Genomic DNA, 18,570 nt, shown 5'->3' on the forward strand with positions numbered 1-18,570 from the left:
AATGTCCAATTCTGATTCTGTTGGCATAATGAGGAATGGTCAAGTTGTTTGTCTATGTCCATTTTTATAGTAACTAAGAAAACTTCAGATGCTTAATGCCTTGCTCTTGCTCCATAAAATTCATACTAAACATGGCACTCTATCTTTCCCCCAAAAAAGAAATCGTATTATTAAAATGTTGGTGCATAATTACCTCATTTTTTATTTATTGACAATTTCCTAATTGGTTTACTCTTTAATAATCTATAATTGTTAAAATCTCAATGTTTATTTCTGTAACAAAGATTTGGTTCTTTAAGGCAGAAGACTGTTGTTAAATTAATGCTGTGCATAGTGAGAAAATTTGATTCTAAACATCAAATATCATGGGGTCAAGGCATATCCATCACACGCCAGAGGGGAGGCTAACACTGGACCACACTGCAGAGACTAGAGGTCAACCCCAGAGCCAGAAAATCAGGGCAAGATTTGTGAGTAGTTCCTGGATCAATATGTCCAATACAAGGTAAAGAGTTCACTTGTCAGAGCTGAGAGTCTCTGGAGAAGAGACCAATCAGGACTCAGGGAAGCTTCAGAATGGAAGTGCCCCCCTCTATCTGCTCAAGGTCCACAGAGAAACATGCCTCTGCCTCCAACCCATAATGTTTCTTTGCACTCTCATTTAAAAATGGGAAGGTGAAGATTATTTTTCTGTACATGCATTTGTTTCTAATGAAAATTGTGCCTTTCTTAATGGGACAAATATGTAGTGAAATGTTCCAATATTACTTGCCTATATTTATTCATTGGAGATGAAGCCAAATCTGATTATAGGACAGTCATTTAGTCATTCAACAAATGCTACTTGTGCATCCCAAGGCCGAGTTAAAAAGCAAAGATTTGTAAAGTCATTGTCCTTGCTTGGAGGAACTTAGACCCTAAAAGATGTAACTATGTAAATAGATGATGACTGAAAGCAGAGTGTACACTTGGTTTTTCATTCTCCTATGTGAGGAAAAAGAGAACATCTAATAATAAGTCTTAAAATATTCTCCTTCCAGGAGAATCATTAGCACTGTGAATCCACAATTATGAAGATAGAGAGTAGTGGGGAAAAGTGTCTCATGTATTCTCTAAAACCATGTCTGAAGGATAATCACCCCTCCCTCTTATGTGTCACAGAAAGTCCCTATAATTTTATGTCTCAATATAACTTATATAATCTTTACAAGCTATGTTTTCTGATTATATTCATCTCTCTGTGTATGTGTGGGTGTAAATATATATATACACACAAATGTGTATATCTACACATGTATTAACTTTTTTAACTAAGTATTGTTCATTAACTAAAGGTAATAATTGTTTTATAACTACACATTCAGAATACCTTCACAAAATGAGACATCTACATACACTCATACAGTACTTTTTAGCTCATCAGTTTATAAGGAATGCTCTTTTGTGTTGGCAATCAAAGAAAAAATGCATTATGATCACCAATATTTTAGTGTTTTGGGGCTGTTAGAATCTACTAAGGATCTTAGAAAGACATATATATTGACACTGTTATGTGCAGTTGTTCTTTTCTCTATGAAATGTCATTGTGTGGGCAAATAGTGAAGTGGAAAGATTGCAATACAAACAAGCAAGTGTGCATGTGTTTAAAATAAAATATATGTTAACAATGTAATCCTGGAGAATTGTCAGTTGTTACTAAGAGTGCATATATCATGGACACAAGGCCATAATTGTTTCTTGAATGAGAAAAGCAAACAACCATTAGCAATAGATAAATTTAAAATGCAAAGTTCATATATATATACCAAAAATTTAGTTAGGGATGTGATTTTGGAAATTATTTTGTTATAGATGTCTGTGAGATTTAAATTAGTGAAACAACACACATGAGTGAATAAAACAGAATTATCCAAAACATTTTATCTTCCTTCTCTTCCTTTATCTGCATTCATAAAAACACAATATTTTTATTTAAAGAAGAAAATACTAGATATAAAGAACAGCCAAGGTTATTTTGCATCAGGGCACATATCTTTGTTAAGGATAGAGGGTAGGTGAGAAATTCTCTTGGAGAGTTTGTATACCTGAATCATAAACTTACAGGGGCTACTAACTTCTGCCTTGAGAAAGTTACTAAGAAAATCTTTAGAGAAAATAAATTTGGATTTAAATTATATCAATCTTCAAGCTTAGCCTCTGTATCATCCGGACAGTAGGAGAGGGCATACGTAGAAAATGCCTTTCACTACCAAAAGAAAAGAGTTGCATTCATTTTTGGTACAAATCTTTGGTGAACTTAACCAGACTTCATATTCTAGGTCACCACTATCAAGTATAGAATGGCATTTATTTTTGGTGATAAACAGGGTGTCATACTCATTCATCTTGACTAATAAGTTAGAATTAAAATAATTTCTTTTCCACAGAAACAAGCACGATGAATTCACTGGTTCCAAGTTATGTGTGTGTCAATATCCGAAAGATCTTCATTCTGATCTAATCTAGCAGCTTTCAGTAAATGACCTGAAGTAAAATTTAAACAACAAAACACAAAATGGGGGTCAGAGGCTCTCTCAAAGTAGAAAATTGAAGCTATTAAAAGAAAGAAGGAACAAAATAAAGAGGGAAGGAAAGAAAAAAGAGGGATTGAGGGATAAGGAAAGTAAAGGAGGAAAGAGAGAAATAAAGAATTGAATCATAGTCCATGACACTTTGTACCCAGGGATTTACAAGAACTTATAAAGCAGCTATCCTTCAAGTAGGCTTTCTCTCTTTTTTTAGAGTTATGTATTTTATATGAAATGCAGAGTTACAGAGAGACAGGAAGAGACACGGGGAGAGAGAAAGAAGGTTGAGGGGGAGAGAGAGAGAGAGAGAGAGAGAGAGAGAATCTTCTATCTATCTACTGATTCACTCCCCAAATGGCCACATTGTCTGGGGTTGGGCCAGGTCAAAGTCAGGACCCAGGAGCTTCATCCGGGTCTCCCCTGTGGTGTAGAGCTTCAAGCATTTGGGTCATCCTCTGCTGTTTTCCCAGGCACATTTGCAGGGAGCTGGATCTGAAGTGGAGTAGCCAGGACACTAACCGGCATCCATATGGAATGCTGGCCCTTCAGGTAGTGGTTTAACCTGCTGCATCACAGCACTGGCCCCTAAATCTGGCTTTCAATAAAGAAATATTTCCAGGAAAATAAAATATTATAAACTGAGGTGACTTATTTTACATGTTTTTTAATATAATTTACTCACTTGACAGAGACATCTGTCCCATCCTTTAATGCAGTCTTCAAATACTCAAAATTGCAAGGGCTGAGCAGAGATGAATAAGGAGCCAGGAATTCAATGCAGATCTCCCAAACAGGTGACAGGAACACAACCGCTGGAGCCATAACCACTGCTTCCCAGGATGTCCATGAGTAGGAAGCTGGAGTCAAGCGCCGGAGCCAGGTATGAACATAGGTTCCCAGATATTGGATATGGACCTCTTAAAAGCTGCTAAATGGTGCTCCAATTATTAGATTTGATTTTTATATAGCTAAAATAGAAATTGATACAAATAACAAAATTCTCATTCTTAAAAATGAAATGTTAACATCTGATGACTAGCCAGTGATAAAATTAGTTGCAAATCTGATGTATATTCACTATTAAATCAAAGTTTTAAATTAAAATACATTTGAAAATAGTTTTTCACTTATGATTTGATGTCATCCATATAAACTCAGTGCTTGTAAGAAGAAAATGAAGACCATATAAACCACTTTCATGTTCTTAATTATTAGCCTAATATTAGGTAAAAACAATTGCTTGTTGAAAATCAAAATCTGGGGCTTCCTATTTGTCACTGTGTGTAAGATGACATTTGAGTGTCCTAATTCCCATATCAAAGTGCCTTGTTTCAAGCTTTAACTTGATTCCAGCTTCCTGCTACTGCACACCCCAGAAGTTAGCAGGTGATGGCTAAAGTATTTGGATGCTGGTAACCCGCATAGGGAATTGAATCTGAGCTCTTGGCTTTGTTCTGGCTTTGGCTGTAGCTACTGTGGACATTGAGGAGTCAATGATCAGTTTATAGAATGTCTCTGTCTCTTTTTGCCTTTCAAAAACTAAATAAATGCAATTTTTAAAAGATATATTTTATTTATCTGAAAGGTATAGTAACAGAGAGAGGGATAGAGAGAGAAGGAAAAAGAGAGAGAGAAGGCTTCCATTAGCTGGTTCACTCCCAAAATGGCTACAATGACTGGGACTGGGCCAGGCTGAAGCCAGGATCCAGGATCCAGGTCTCCCACGTGGGTGCAGAGGCCTGAGTACTTGGGACATCCTATGTTTCCCAGGCCATTAGTTGAGCTGAATTGGAAGTGGAGCAACCAGGTCTCTAATTGGAGACCATACAAAATACTGGAGCTCCAGGCAGCTGCTTAATCTGCTACACCACAGTGGTGGCCCCAAATAAGCATATTTTTTAAAAAAAATCTTGAGTTATAGAATATTGAAACCAATATATGTAAGTGGAAATAAATCCATTCAGTCACTTTTCATTAATTCCAGTTTGATTTAAAGTGAGATGTATATTCAAAAACGTTGACATTTGTCATGACAATCCTAAATAAAGATTTTTTTAAAAAAGGTTTATTTATTTATTTGAAAGGCAGAGATAGAAAGAGTGGGAAAGACAGAGAGAGGTGCTCCATCTTTTGATTCACTCCCCTAGTGACCGCGACAACCAGAGCAGAGCTGGACACAAAAGGCAGGAGCCAGGAGCTTCTTCTCAGTCTGCCACGTGGGTGCAGGGGCCCAAATGCCTAGGCCATCTTCTGCTGCTTTCTCAGACTATTATCAGGGAGCTGAATTGGAAGTGGAGCAGCCGGCGCATGAACGGGGGCCTATGTGTGAAGCTGCTGTTGCAAGCGGTGGCTTAATACACTACGCCACACACATTATTTTTAAAAAGGTATGTGTATTTATTTGAAAGCCACGAATTCAGAGAGAGAGAGAGAGAAAGAGATAACTTCCACCCCCCCCCATAAAGATATTAGAGTCAAACATTATCGTCCTTGATAGAGTTTTCATTGAACTCCAGAATTTTAGTAGTTTTTTCCTGTGAGATTTACTGAGAATATAGCCTTGTTAATGTTAAAAATTAATTTTCTAAAATGAAAATATTTAACTTTCACATAATTGCACATACTTATTGGATACACTGTGATTAATTTAATAAATGCATATATAACTGTTGATCAAACCAGGTCGCATTTATCACTTTTTGTGGGAAACTTTGAACTTCTCTCTTCTAGTTCTTTATATAATATATGATGAATTATTGTAAACTATAGTTACTCCAATATGCTATAGAACAGTAGAATGTGTTATATTTTAAATATAATTACTTACTACTTGATATATGGTATGATGTAAAAAAGACTTATACTAAATATATTAAAATTCTCTGAGGATCTAGTATATTTTAAAGTTGAATTGATTTTACATTTAAATAAATGTATATTTAATGTCACATCCTGTTTAGTGAAACCTGTCTGAAATAGATTGTATTTGAATATGTGTGAACCAACTGATTTTACATTTATAATAGATTTTTGTATTGCATTAAAATTGAAATAGCTAAAACTTCCAAATTTTATACTTGTACTAATCTGATTTATAGAATAAATTTTTTTTACTTTAAATTTCATTATTTACAGTTACATAAAAGTTTTGAATTGGTAACATCTATAAATTGCAATTTGCTCATAAATCTTTATGACTATTCCTTGTAGGTACATAAACTACACCTGGATTCAGTGTCCAGGTGCTGAGAAACACGCATTGTAACACAGAACAGAATTTCTGTCCTGAGGACATGCATTCTTAAGATTACCAAACAACATTCTGCTCACCACAGAGAATGACTGGCTTGGGGTTTACTGGAAACTCAAGGGTATGGTGTTGTCAAGCACCAACCTGGGACGCACACATACTTGCTCATTGCCTTGTAGTTTCAAGTACCCAAAAAAAAAAAAAAAAAAAACTATTACTTCCTTTTTTTAATAAATGGAAACATATTACTTAACAAAGAAGAGACTGGAAAAGATAAAAATAAGACATTTCTTTTGTGTTAGGTTGCATATGTTTGCCAGAGAGGAAGAATAACTATGTGAAAATTCACTGAAATTCTCCTGTGAAGTTCATGCTCCTGAATCATCAGCAAGACCCATTAAGCAAGCTAATGGTAATTAAGGATGAAACCACTGTGTCCTGTTCCCACCCCTGCTATCTGAGAAGGGAGTTTGCTTGACTGCTGTCTTGGGGAGTAGAAGTAGATATACATGCTGCATCGAAGTATGCAGTTGCATTTCTCTGCTGGCTGATGCTGCCAGAAAACTTCATGTGGTACTGAGAGTATGTGACATGAAGAACGACAGGTTAAAAATTGTGGGACTTTCATATGAATTATATGTTTATTCAGCAAAAGGATTGCCCTGATGGTATTTACCTTTGTTGTTTTTCTATTAAATTCACCTAATCATTTTATTTGACTACGTCCTTGGAAAATAATGACCACGGAAATTCGACAGTTGTTATTTTTAAAAAGGTATGTGTATTTATTTGAAAGCCAGAGTTAGAGAGAGAGAGAGAGAGAGAGAGAGAGAGAGAGAGAGAACTGATAGAACTGCTTGTTCTTCCTAGCTCATTACCCCACATATCATGCTTGAGTCATAGTGGAGGATTTCAGCTTGTCTAGAAACAAACTATAGGACTTTACTTTTGAACTTCTGACTAATATAATATTGCCCAAATTTTACTTGTCTCAAAACTTGTTTCCCTTTCCTTTCTTCCTCATTTCTGCTGTCATAGAATTGCATTCCCAGTCCTACCCCCCAAAAAGCGATGCTATGCATGATCTTCTGTTTTTTGAAACACTCACAAAAATCTTCTAAAGCCACAAAATGGATTATATACAATACACTTAAATTATTTTAAAAAACCTCTGCCTGTGAAACTGGAATCCATAGGGAACTGGTTGGAGACTCTAGCTACTCCAATTCCAATTCAGCTCCCTGCTAATGGCCTGGAAAAAGCAGTGACAGATGGCCCAAATGCTTGGGCTACCATACCCACATGGGAGTCCTGGAAGAAGCTCTTGGTTCCTGGCTTTGGAACCTTGTAACCTGGCTAAGCCTGGGTACAGCCATTTGGGGAGTAAACTAGCAAATGAAAGATTCTCTCTCTTGCTCAATCGCTCACTCCCTCTCTATCTCTGTCTCCCTCTCTCTCATCTCTCTCTCCAACTTTGCCTTTCAAATAAAAACCAAATAAATAGGTTTAAATGCTGTAAAAACAGTAAAACCAATGAACTCAGCTTCACATGTAAGCATATTAATGTGAAAACAATGCAAAGTTAGTGGACCAGGGCACATATAATATACTTCCATTAATATAATTTTTCAGATAAAGTTAAACAATGTGATTTTCACAGAAATAAGTCTTGTTGGAAAATGATTCTCTTAAACACACAGATATAATTAAAACAAAATTTAGCATACGAGCTATTCCATGGGTCCAAGGGAAGAGTAGAGGGTAATTTAAGATTTGGATGAACTTTTTTCCCCTAGAGTGAGTCTTCATTCTGTTATTTTTACAAATATAATAATATTTTTATAAATGTGTCCCATGTTCCTTTAGAACTCCATTCTCATTCCTCCTGTGAACTTCTTTCAAGTTCAGGCAACTTTCTTTGAGACTGATTTCTTTTGCTGAGGCCCAGAGCTCCACACATGTATATGGTAGGCCTAAGGTGTCTGGAAGATTGTTCCTGCAAAAGCATTCCTTTAACATTGTCAAGTAGGAGGTGATGGACAATGACTTTAGCTACCAAATGTCTCAATCTGGGAAGTAGTTTTCTAGTAGAATCCAGAAAATTACCCAGAATAAACCAATAAACAGAATGCAGTGAAATTAGCAATGTGCATTCCCAAGGCTGTAACTAAAAATAACACAACTTCCTCTTTAGCATTTTTGGAGATCCACAGACGTCATGAAACAAGTCTGACTTGGGACCATGTTCATCATGTTGAGAGAAAATCTAGGGAAGCTATGTAAAGTAGAAGGGGCCTTAGGACTACAAAGAGAGAAGGTTGGTGGGACAGCAATCAGGAGAAAGGAGAGAGAGAGAGAGAGAGAGAGAGAGAGAGAGAGAGAGAATTTGCTAGGCACCAGCTCCAGCCACTATCAGCCTCAGCTCCCTGAGAGATCCCTATTAAGTCAAACTGACATGCTAGGAAGCTGATCTCACTCAAGACAGAGAATTGTGAGCTGCACAACAGAGCTGCCAGTTGAAGTCGCTAATTTTGGTTTGTGGGCTATCGCAAAGTATCAGAAAATTAAAGCTTTTCTCATGCCCCCACTTTGCTACTAGGTGTAGAAGCTTCCAGTCATAATTTCACAGTGAACAACCTGTAGTCTAAATGTAGTCTGAATTTACTTTCAAGGCAGTACAATTGATGACAGCATAATTAACAGTTAAAATGAAGGCAGTTCAGAGTAAAACAAATTAATAAAATTATTTCATATTATGTAACAGTCTCACACATATTAATGTACACACCATGAGGAATCATCCTTTCTCTCCCTTATTTCCCCCACCCCTAGTATTCCTTGGAAACAGAGTTGGTGAGTGGGAGTTATTTGCTTGTGGGAATAAAATAAGATAATGGTATCATGCAATACTGTGTAAAGATTAAGTGTTGTATACATTTCTATACATTAAGTAATTCTTATTACTCTTTTTTGACCAGGAGAAGCAAAGGATGATCAGTTCATAGAAAATCTATTTTTAGGGGCCGGCACTGTGGCTCAATGGGTTAACGCCCTGGCCTGAGGCACCGGCATTCCATGTGGACACAGGTTCGAGACCCGGCTGCTCCACTTCCAATCCAGCTCTCTGCTATGGCTTAGGAAAGCAGTATAAGATGGCCACATGGGAGGACAGGAGGAAGCCCCTGGCTCCTGGTTTCGGATCACTCAGCTCTGGCCGTTCTGGCCAATTGGGGAGTCAGTCATCGGATGAAATTCCTCTCTCTCTCTTCCTCTCCTCTCTCTGTGTAACTCTTTCAAATAAATAAATCTTTAAAAATGTCTATTCTTATTAATTCACAAACTTTCCTTAAATGTATCGTTTCATCATACTAAGGGATCATAGCTAATCGAAACATGGCTATAAAAATAGGAGGTTTAGGAAAAATGCTTCAATTATTTTTCTGAAGTTCTTGTTTTGAAATGTGTGAAAAGGCTCAAGTTGTCATTTGGAGAAATTTCAAAACTGAAATGTCTATCATCTTTATGAAGGGGTCACATATAGGACGTCTAGAAACCGAATAGTAAGATAGATGATTTCATTGGCTCTTTTGGTCTGAGACTCAATACAACAGGTCATTTTTTCATCTGTTAAATCATCATGTTCAGTTTTTCTGATTGAATATAATAAAGGGTAAACTCAAATATTTCACCTATTATCTAGGCTTAATAGGTACACATAGTGCCCTTTTCCAATAGAGGAGTTTACTATTGTAGCTATTTTACTATATGTAAAGCAGTTGTTATAGCTGTTGTTTATAACTCCATGACATATTGAAATAAAATTTAAAAGCAGTTGCAAATATTTCTAAATTATCTAAATGTGCCATTATATATGCTATTGAAACTCTATGTAACATTTAAGTTCATTTAAAGTATGCTTTCCTGTAACCAGGGTTTGAAACTTGGATGGCCAGCCTTTGAAATGTATAAATTATAGAAGGAAATCAGCATAGTTTTCTTTTCCTGGGAAGTGGAGCAGTTAATATTCAACATGAAATGTCTAATCTTTAAATACATTATAATCTAACTGCTTAGGATAATTTTTGCTTTAATACCTTAAGAGTCTTCAAAGCCTGAAGGATGGGATTATTAAGATGGAATTTTAATGTCAAAATTATCAGAGAAGTGAACATATTGCCAGTGTTCATAAAAATTGTATTCAATTTCTGTATGATTTGTTCAAATAAGAGATGAGAATATATTTGATTATAGCTAGTAAGTAACCAAAAATTTGATCAGATGACTGGAGGTCACTGCTACATAAGTGCTGTCAACCTCAGAGATTAGACTATTTAAGAACTGAATTTACTCTAATATATAAATGTATCTGCAGAGATATGCATAAAATGTAGTCATCAAGTAACTAAATCATTGCAATATTTTGTGGTGAAAATCATAAGAAAAACAGAGTATGCAGATAAATATTAAAATGATTGTGAATTATACCATTTCTTACCAAAAATAATGCAAAATAATAATAACTTGCTTAATTTTCATTTTCTGAAGATTTAGGATAACAAAATTAGCAAATGCATAGCGGATTTCTAAACTTTAAACTTCTTGTATGTAGCAGATTTTTATTAGAGTTCAGATTCATTTATGGTATAGAATTAACTTTAGCAACCAGCTAATATGAAAGGCAATGACAAGTTGGCATTAACTATATACTATTTTAGGTAATTGTTTTAACACAAATATATACTTTCCAATATTTTTTTCCTATATCATGCTTGTCAGTTTCTTAAGGATTATACTGTAGCAATACAAGCTTTCCCTTCTAAATTATCATATATCTACAATGATGTTCTCATAAGTATCTTTTAAAACTATTAATAGAAACTATAATAAGCGATCAATAGTCATTCAAACTTACAATTATAATTTTTCTCCTAATGGTGGGGGAGATGTAAAAACTTGTCTTATGGGTTGGCCTTAAGACACAAAAGCTCAGTAGGTACCTTTCTTAGAACAATGCACATTTGTAATTTATGAATGTTCTTTTATATTCTTGTAGGATATAAATATACAGTTACATTTTCCCTTTTCCCCAGTGCTACATAATTATAACTTGTAATATGTAAATATTTATGAATTCACAGGATGTTCGCTAGGAGAGAAGAATGTTATACTTGCAGATTTGTCTAGTATTTGCAGAATTCAGATCTTATTATTAGGCTTTATGCTTTATTGCGAAATGTAAAATACATTGTTATAAATTTTCACTTGTCTAGAAAACATACCATCTGGTGATTTTGTTGAGATTTGAGGATTATCTCAACATCATTTCTTGCTAGAGGTAGACGTTACAACATTGGTTGAAAATTTTACTAGCTTTACTTTTATGTAAGTAAATGGAGGACAAATGCCCTGCCCTGTGTTCTGGATGATAAAATGCAGTTCCAATATTAATATAATGAGGTGTTAGAATATAGAGGGCTTTAAAGATTTTCTAGGCAGTAATGATACACTAGTAGATTGACAATGGCTATCTAAAATGCAATTTAAAGATTCCAAGACTACCCATGCGGAGGCCCAGTGAGGACACATTGAGAATATATGGCTTGGGTCCAGGATGGCACTCTGGTGGCAAATGTGCTGTGTATTTTGCCAACCAGCACTGAACATAAATTAAAGATCAGTAAAAGCTCACCAAAGAAGATACCAATGCCTGAAACATCCCACGAAATTGTCAGAACTACTTCTTAACATTTGTTCACTTATTTCCTAAACTTTCACTTTTATAACCTCCACTAATTCTATTCTAGTACTCATTAAAAACATGGATTCTTCAAAAAATGAAGATTAACATCCGTTTTCCTTTTAGACATTTTCTTTTCCAATCAAAACTCATGGATTCTCTGCTACTTCACCATTGCTATAAATTGCTCAGTGCATTTTCAAAAATAATTTCCTAGAACCAAGTACTCTAGATGATATATAATGTAAACTAAAATATTATTTCTCTTTATGAAAACACTGTACCTCCATTTAATACAACATGAAGAATTCACTGCCTGTTTTGTGGTATTTTCATCCTCTTGGCTCAAACTGACTTTACATTTATTACCACATTTAGCTGTTCGTAAGAGTGACTCACTTATGTGTCCCAAATACTACTTGTTCATAAATTCCTCATATGATAATGATAACCACATTTCTATGATTATTTTTTTCAGTAAAGAACCACACTGAGCATTTCATTTTAATCATATTATTTGAAGTCACCATAGCCTTAATTTTATCAGCAGATAAGATACTAAGACCTACAGATGCAGTTTCATTACATTTATCACTTCTGTGTTTATTTTGCACTTGGAATTATTCATTTTGGAGTTTTTATTCAATAATTATATTAGGTTCTCTAAGGACACAAGGAACTATAGTCTAAATTTTCCATAGGTAAATGAGATTTATTTCAAAACTACTTGAAGAAAATGTTAAATGGAATACTGAGAAGTTACACAAATAAATCTAGACAAAGGGAATGTTCCTATACCTGTGCAATAGTTTTGATGTCTCAATGACAGTTTTCACCACCCTAATAAAAGAGTGCTTTGTGTTTTTTCTCCTTCCCAAGGAAGAGCTTCATTTTTTCTTTATGGTAGGATAAGATGATAACTCATGTCTCTGTCTCTACTGCTATTGGCCCTAGTGCTCAGTTTGAGTCCTCCTACTCTCTGACTAATGTTTTATGATTACTTACAACTCTTGTTTATTTGTTTTGATATCATAGCACTTGATGTCTGCCCCATTCATTTGGGGAGTGAATCAGCAGACATGAGGTCTCTGTCTATTTCTGTTTCTGTTTCTTATGCTGTGTTTTTCTCTACCTTTCAAATATGTATCTAAAGTAAGTCTATTTAACCAATGGGAAGTATCTTTCAAGATTTACATGTATGTACCTTTGACTCAATAGTTTATATTTTATTTTCATGCAGTATGTAAATACATACTGGTAGCTTCAGTTTTAATCATGATTTGGGACAACCTGATATCAATCTGTAAAGAAATATTTAAAACATTATCCAACTGAAAAGAAGAGGAAGTGTCAGGTAAAGTGTTAAGCACAAGACATGAAAGAGATAGTAGAAAAGCAACTGCCTCTCATGAATGTCATTGTTTCTTAATAGAGGAATATTGAATATGGGAGCATTGAAAGTGTGTGCACTCAGTGTATCTCTGTAATTGACATTTAGGAAATCATAGAGAATGGGAGATTAAACAAGAGAAAAATGCATGCAATGGCCAGAGTTGGGCCAAGGCCAGAGTTAGAAGTCAAAACTCAATCCAGGTTTCCCATATAGCTAGTGGAGACCCAGATACTTGAATGACCACCTTCTGTTTCTTAGTGTCTGCATAAGTGAGAAGCTGGATTCAGAAGTGTTAGCTGGGAAATCAAAATTGAGCACTCTGTTGGGCAATGCAGGCATTTTAAGTGTTAGGTTAAATGGTTACTCCTGCCCAGTTTGGATTTTATCCCTGTATTCCATATATAATAATGCATTGTTGATGTGGGAATTTACCCTAGTGGTTAAGAGACCAGTAAAGACACTTACATTTCATATAAAAGTACCTGGATTCAATTCCAAGCTCTAGCTACCAATTCCAATTGCCTGTCAATGCAGAACCTGGAATGCAATATATAATGGCATAACTAGTTGGGTTCCTGTCACCTATGTGGGAGAGTTGAATTGAATTTCTAACTTCTTTATATTTTAGTTTCTTCCCCCAAAATAGAGTTTAAATTATTACTTACCTTATTTTTGTTTATTAATTATGTAATATATGTTAGCATATCTGTCCATATATACTGCTTTTTCACCAACATAAACACTGATTTAATTTTCTTCAGCTTTTTTGTATTACAGTTAATTTTCACCTGAATTCTTCCTACAAAAAAAAAAAAAAAATCATGGAGCCACACTGAACTTTTGATTCTTAATTCATTCTTGCTTAAATATTTTTTCATGTTTTGTTTAAGTCTTCAAAAACTTTGACAGTCAAAATTTGTATAAATGAGAAAACTCATACGGGAGTAGATCATCAGAAAAACTTAAGTAGGTACAAACTCAGCCATCTCTCTAGGGATCATCCATACTGATGTTTTATTGAATTAAGAAAATACTAGAAAAAAATGAAGTTAATGTACATATGCCTAGGTATTTCTGAATTATATAGTAATTATGCACATTTTGTAAAAAACTTTTGTCATTGCTTCTAACAATCACTGGTAGTACAGTTAACACTATTTCTGTTTTAAAGGTGAGAAAGCTTAGACTCAAAAGCATAACCTACTCAATGCATCAATTCAGTTGATGTCAGGTATGGAATTTCAACTCCAAGTACAAAATTTTTTCTACTTGAGATTTCTGTGTTCTTTGAAAATATATTTTGCAGTATTAATTCCTTCCTACAAAAGACTGAGTATGTGAAGAGATTTGAGTATTCCTGGAATCCTGTCTATTGCCTTTTGGGCCCCAACAAAATGTCCTCTCTCTCTACAAGCACACTAATTAATTCTATTGAATTAAGACTTAAAACATCTAAGAGTCTTCTATTCAGAATCCAAATACCCTTGGAGATTTAATAATCAAGCTGTTAAGTAATTAAACCTTAGTAAGAATTAGCTTATCAGATTGCTTTTCATCAACTGCTAAGTGAGAAGCAGTGGAGCACACAGTAGAAGAGACGGGATAAGGTGAGAGCCAAAGCATAAGCAATTCTTGAGGACAGAGCAGAACACTGTTGCTTCTGTGAAAATCTGGGAACCCAGCAAAATGGTAAATTTAACTAGCAGAGCTGTAGTTTAAACACCAAGCAAAATCAATTAATTTATAATTTTGGCGAATGGCTTGTCTTGGCTGTAGACTTAAGCTAACAGTCATCCTATATTAAATGGGATTATATCCCTAGATATTTTTCTGATTCAATCTACAGTTGAAAGTATGTTTTTATTCTATAGAAAATGACCAAAAAACTAACAACTTTTTCTGGCATGCCTTTCTACGGACTTGTCAAACACTAGTCTGAATTTCAACTTAACAACGAATACAAAAATTAAGACCTACATCTTTGATGTTTCTTTAATCATGTGCATTCCATCTCAGCTCTGGCAAATTTCCCCATTCTCTTGCTTGTACTTAATTTTAATGCACGCAGTCCATGCAATCATGACTCCTTTGCCCATGTTTCTTTAGTTTTGTATCTTCCACCTTTTGTTTGTATGACACTCCTAGATAGTAGAGACTACATCGTATTTATCTTTGCATTCCTAGCATCTGTCACAATGTCTAGACATTGTGGTCAAGGCTAATAGGTTACTAAATGTTTAATGAATGAATTAACTAACTGAGCAAGTATGTAAATATGATGTAAATATACATCTATATAACAAGCAATTCCTCCTTTCACAATCAAGCTGAATAATCACCTGTCTTATCTGTTTTCAAGATATTTTATTATTCTTCGTGCATCTGTTAACTTTTATGGATATTTTAAGCAATATATTTAATGAAACTTTTCTGCAGGAACATAGAGCAACCTGAAAAAAATGAGAACAAATCAAAACTGAACTGTGAAATATAAGCTATAGTTTCTAAATTGAATGAACATAATAGTTTTTGTTTAGATTAAACAAACTCTTTAGCTTTTTAAAAATAAATCTATTATTTCAGACTGGTTAAATTTATAAACAAAAAGTGTGAAGTAGTAAAAAGACTTCCTATATACCCACACCCAGATTCTCCTGTTATGAACATCTCATATTAGTATGTTTGTCACAATTAATGAACTATACCCAGATTCACCTCTTTTTTATCCAGATTTTTAGTACAAGTTTGCTAATAAATCATTCTTCTATCCATGTTGTGTGATAATTTACTTATCAATCAAACAAGTCAATGAAACTATCAGTCAAAATAAAAAAATTAAGATCAGATAAGTGATTTGAATACTAAGTAAAAATACCCATCAATTTGAAAACTGTTATTTTAAAATATATTTTTATAATTACAAATATTTAACTGAATTTTCTGGCATGGTAGCAGACACAGATTATGTTCCATATGGGGTATCCATAGGTTCAGTCTTCTAATTGATGGTATTCATATATTTTTGTGTGTCTTTATTTATCATAAGTTATAAAAGCATCTATCTTACACATGCTACTGCTTAATATAATTTTATACACTTGACTCTCCATTTTTCTATCCCAATGTCAAGTTCTATCATCTTGGCATATCTGCACTTAACACATGCATTTGAAGACCACTTTTGCTTCTGCAGTTCTTGAAAATTTTACAAGTTTTGACCAAACAGGATGCAGAATTGTTTTTGAGTTTCTGCCATGAAATGTCTAATAACCCTGTCATTCTTCTGAAAATACTGTGTTAATAAATTCTGACAACGTGCAAAACATAGTGAGAAGAAGAATTTTTACTTCCCACGCAGCTTTTCTCCAAGTGGTAAAAGATAGAGAAAAAGAAAAAGGGAGAAAGACCCCACAATTAGGTCAGATAGGCCATTTCTTCGCAGAAAGATTATTTCTGAAACTTACATCCCTGAATTCTTTCTGGGAATAGTCACCTTAAAGTTCTCAGCCAACAAACCAGCCCTCTGCCTTGGAAGTGCAGTTAGCAATCTAAAAATCATTCCGTAATAAAACATTTATATTTTTGCATTTCATGATAGCCAGCATTTTATAGCTTTCCTTTGGCGCTTTTCTACCTAGTTTCATACTTTTAACACTAAAGCAATGTTTTGTCTTTTTTCTGGTTTTGGTTTATGATGTTTGATGATACCAAGTGGCAACACCTTTCATTAAAGAAACGTGCATATATGAAAAGTGAAACAAACACACACACAAGTGGTTTTCTCACTCAAACATCAATTGCAATGTAAGTTAAAACAGAAGTGTAAGAAAAATCATAAGAGTCAGACATCTAGTTATTCATTATTAAGGTTTTGATAGTATGTTGGCTCACTTAACAGCTATGCAGTCTTTAGTACATCTGGAAAGGTCATTAGCATATGTGTGTGTGTATATATGTATGTATATGTGTTTGTGTGTGTGTGTATATATATATATATATACACATTTCTCAAAAATGCTGGAAATGCAAAAGAAAATTTAATTCCTTAGGACACATTAAAATAAACAACTACAATTTTCCTTACAATAGGTCTGAAAACTCTTGGCAACTACTAATATATGAACACAAGTGGAAAATATTGTCTTTGTGCTTGTCTACATTACACCATTTGTGGCAGTGTTCCTTTTAAAGCCATGACATCAGAAGCATCCCAGGATCTTAGAATCACTGACATTTTAATCAAAGAAAGCTTTTGACTACCAGGTAATTAGGAGAAGCAGGTAGATAAAACCTTAAAACCTTGCTTTTCAAATTAAATTAACAATGGTCTGGTGCGGAACTGAGTTAATGTGTGCCGTGCATCGTGCAGCAGCTCACAGCAGATTCTCACGGCGTGCAAGCGGGGGGATTCTGAAGAAATTCTCTCCAGATTTCCTGGCTGTGGGTAAATCCCAAGCAGGTTAATCATATGTAAAATGTAGGATATATGTGTATCTCTCATATATATATATATATATATATGTAATATATACACATACACAAACATATATGTATATTTTATGAAAGGTAAAAGATTAGAATTTGCTAAATCTTCTTCCTATATTTGACCAAATGAGCATTGCAAATATCTAATTGTTTGAAAAAAAGAAAGGATTAATGTTTAAAATCATTATTTCAACACCACATCAAAAGATGCAATTTTCAGAAAGCTCTTTTTTCGCCTGAGTTTCTTCAGTATGGTTTCATTCAAATGATAATACTGTGTGTAGAATGAAAACTTTACACTGTACATTAAAAGTAATAGAATACTTGATTAAAAATTTGAAATACCCATCAAAGTCAAAGTAATAATTATAATTATTTAGTTGAACAAAAATAAATCAGGACATTAAATATGTAGCCCTTGATTTCAAATCAAATATTTTATTTGTAATATTTAAAAAGAAAACATTTTAGAGATTCCGTTTGTCCAAAGTAGAAGTAATTGATCATCATCTTATGCTGAAACACTAGTGGTTTACAACTTAGGTTTAACAGTACATTTGCCCAGCAAAATAGTGAGATTGACAGCAGTGTGTGTGTGTATGTGTGTGCATGTATATTTGGAAAAAGTCTTACAAATAATGTTTATCTTGCTTCCCTAATCATTCTCTTCAAAACTAAGAAAGTTTTCCTTAAGAGGTCTGTAAAATCAAGAAAGTGTGCAAATGCATTAAATTGCCAAAAGAAGACTTCAAAAATATATGCATGAAGCAATCATTAACATGCAAATCACATCCTAATATTAGAATCCTCAAGGAAGACAGAATTAAGTGAGTTCCAGTGTATGCGTGACAGTGATGTCATCCACATGCACGAGAAATCAGCCAGGTGTCAAGATCATGACAAGTTGGCCGGCGCCGCGGCTCACTAGGCTAATCCTCCGCCTAGCGGCGCCGGCACACCGGGTTCTAGTCCCGGTCGGGGCACCGGATTCTGTCCCGGTTGCCCCTCTTCCAGGCCAGCTCTCTGCTGTGGCCCGGGAGTGCAGTGGAGGATGGCCCAGGTGCTTGGGCCCTGCACCCCATGGGAGACCAGGAAAAGCACCTGGCTCCTGGCTCCTGCCATCGGATCAGCGCGGTGC

This window comes from Oryctolagus cuniculus, chromosome 3 (genome assembly GCF_051225735.1).
Source record: "Oryctolagus cuniculus isolate XC-2025 breed Fujian yellow rabbit chromosome 3, ASM5122573v1, whole genome shotgun sequence".
Lineage (NCBI taxonomy): Eukaryota > Metazoa > Chordata > Mammalia > Lagomorpha > Leporidae > Oryctolagus > Oryctolagus cuniculus.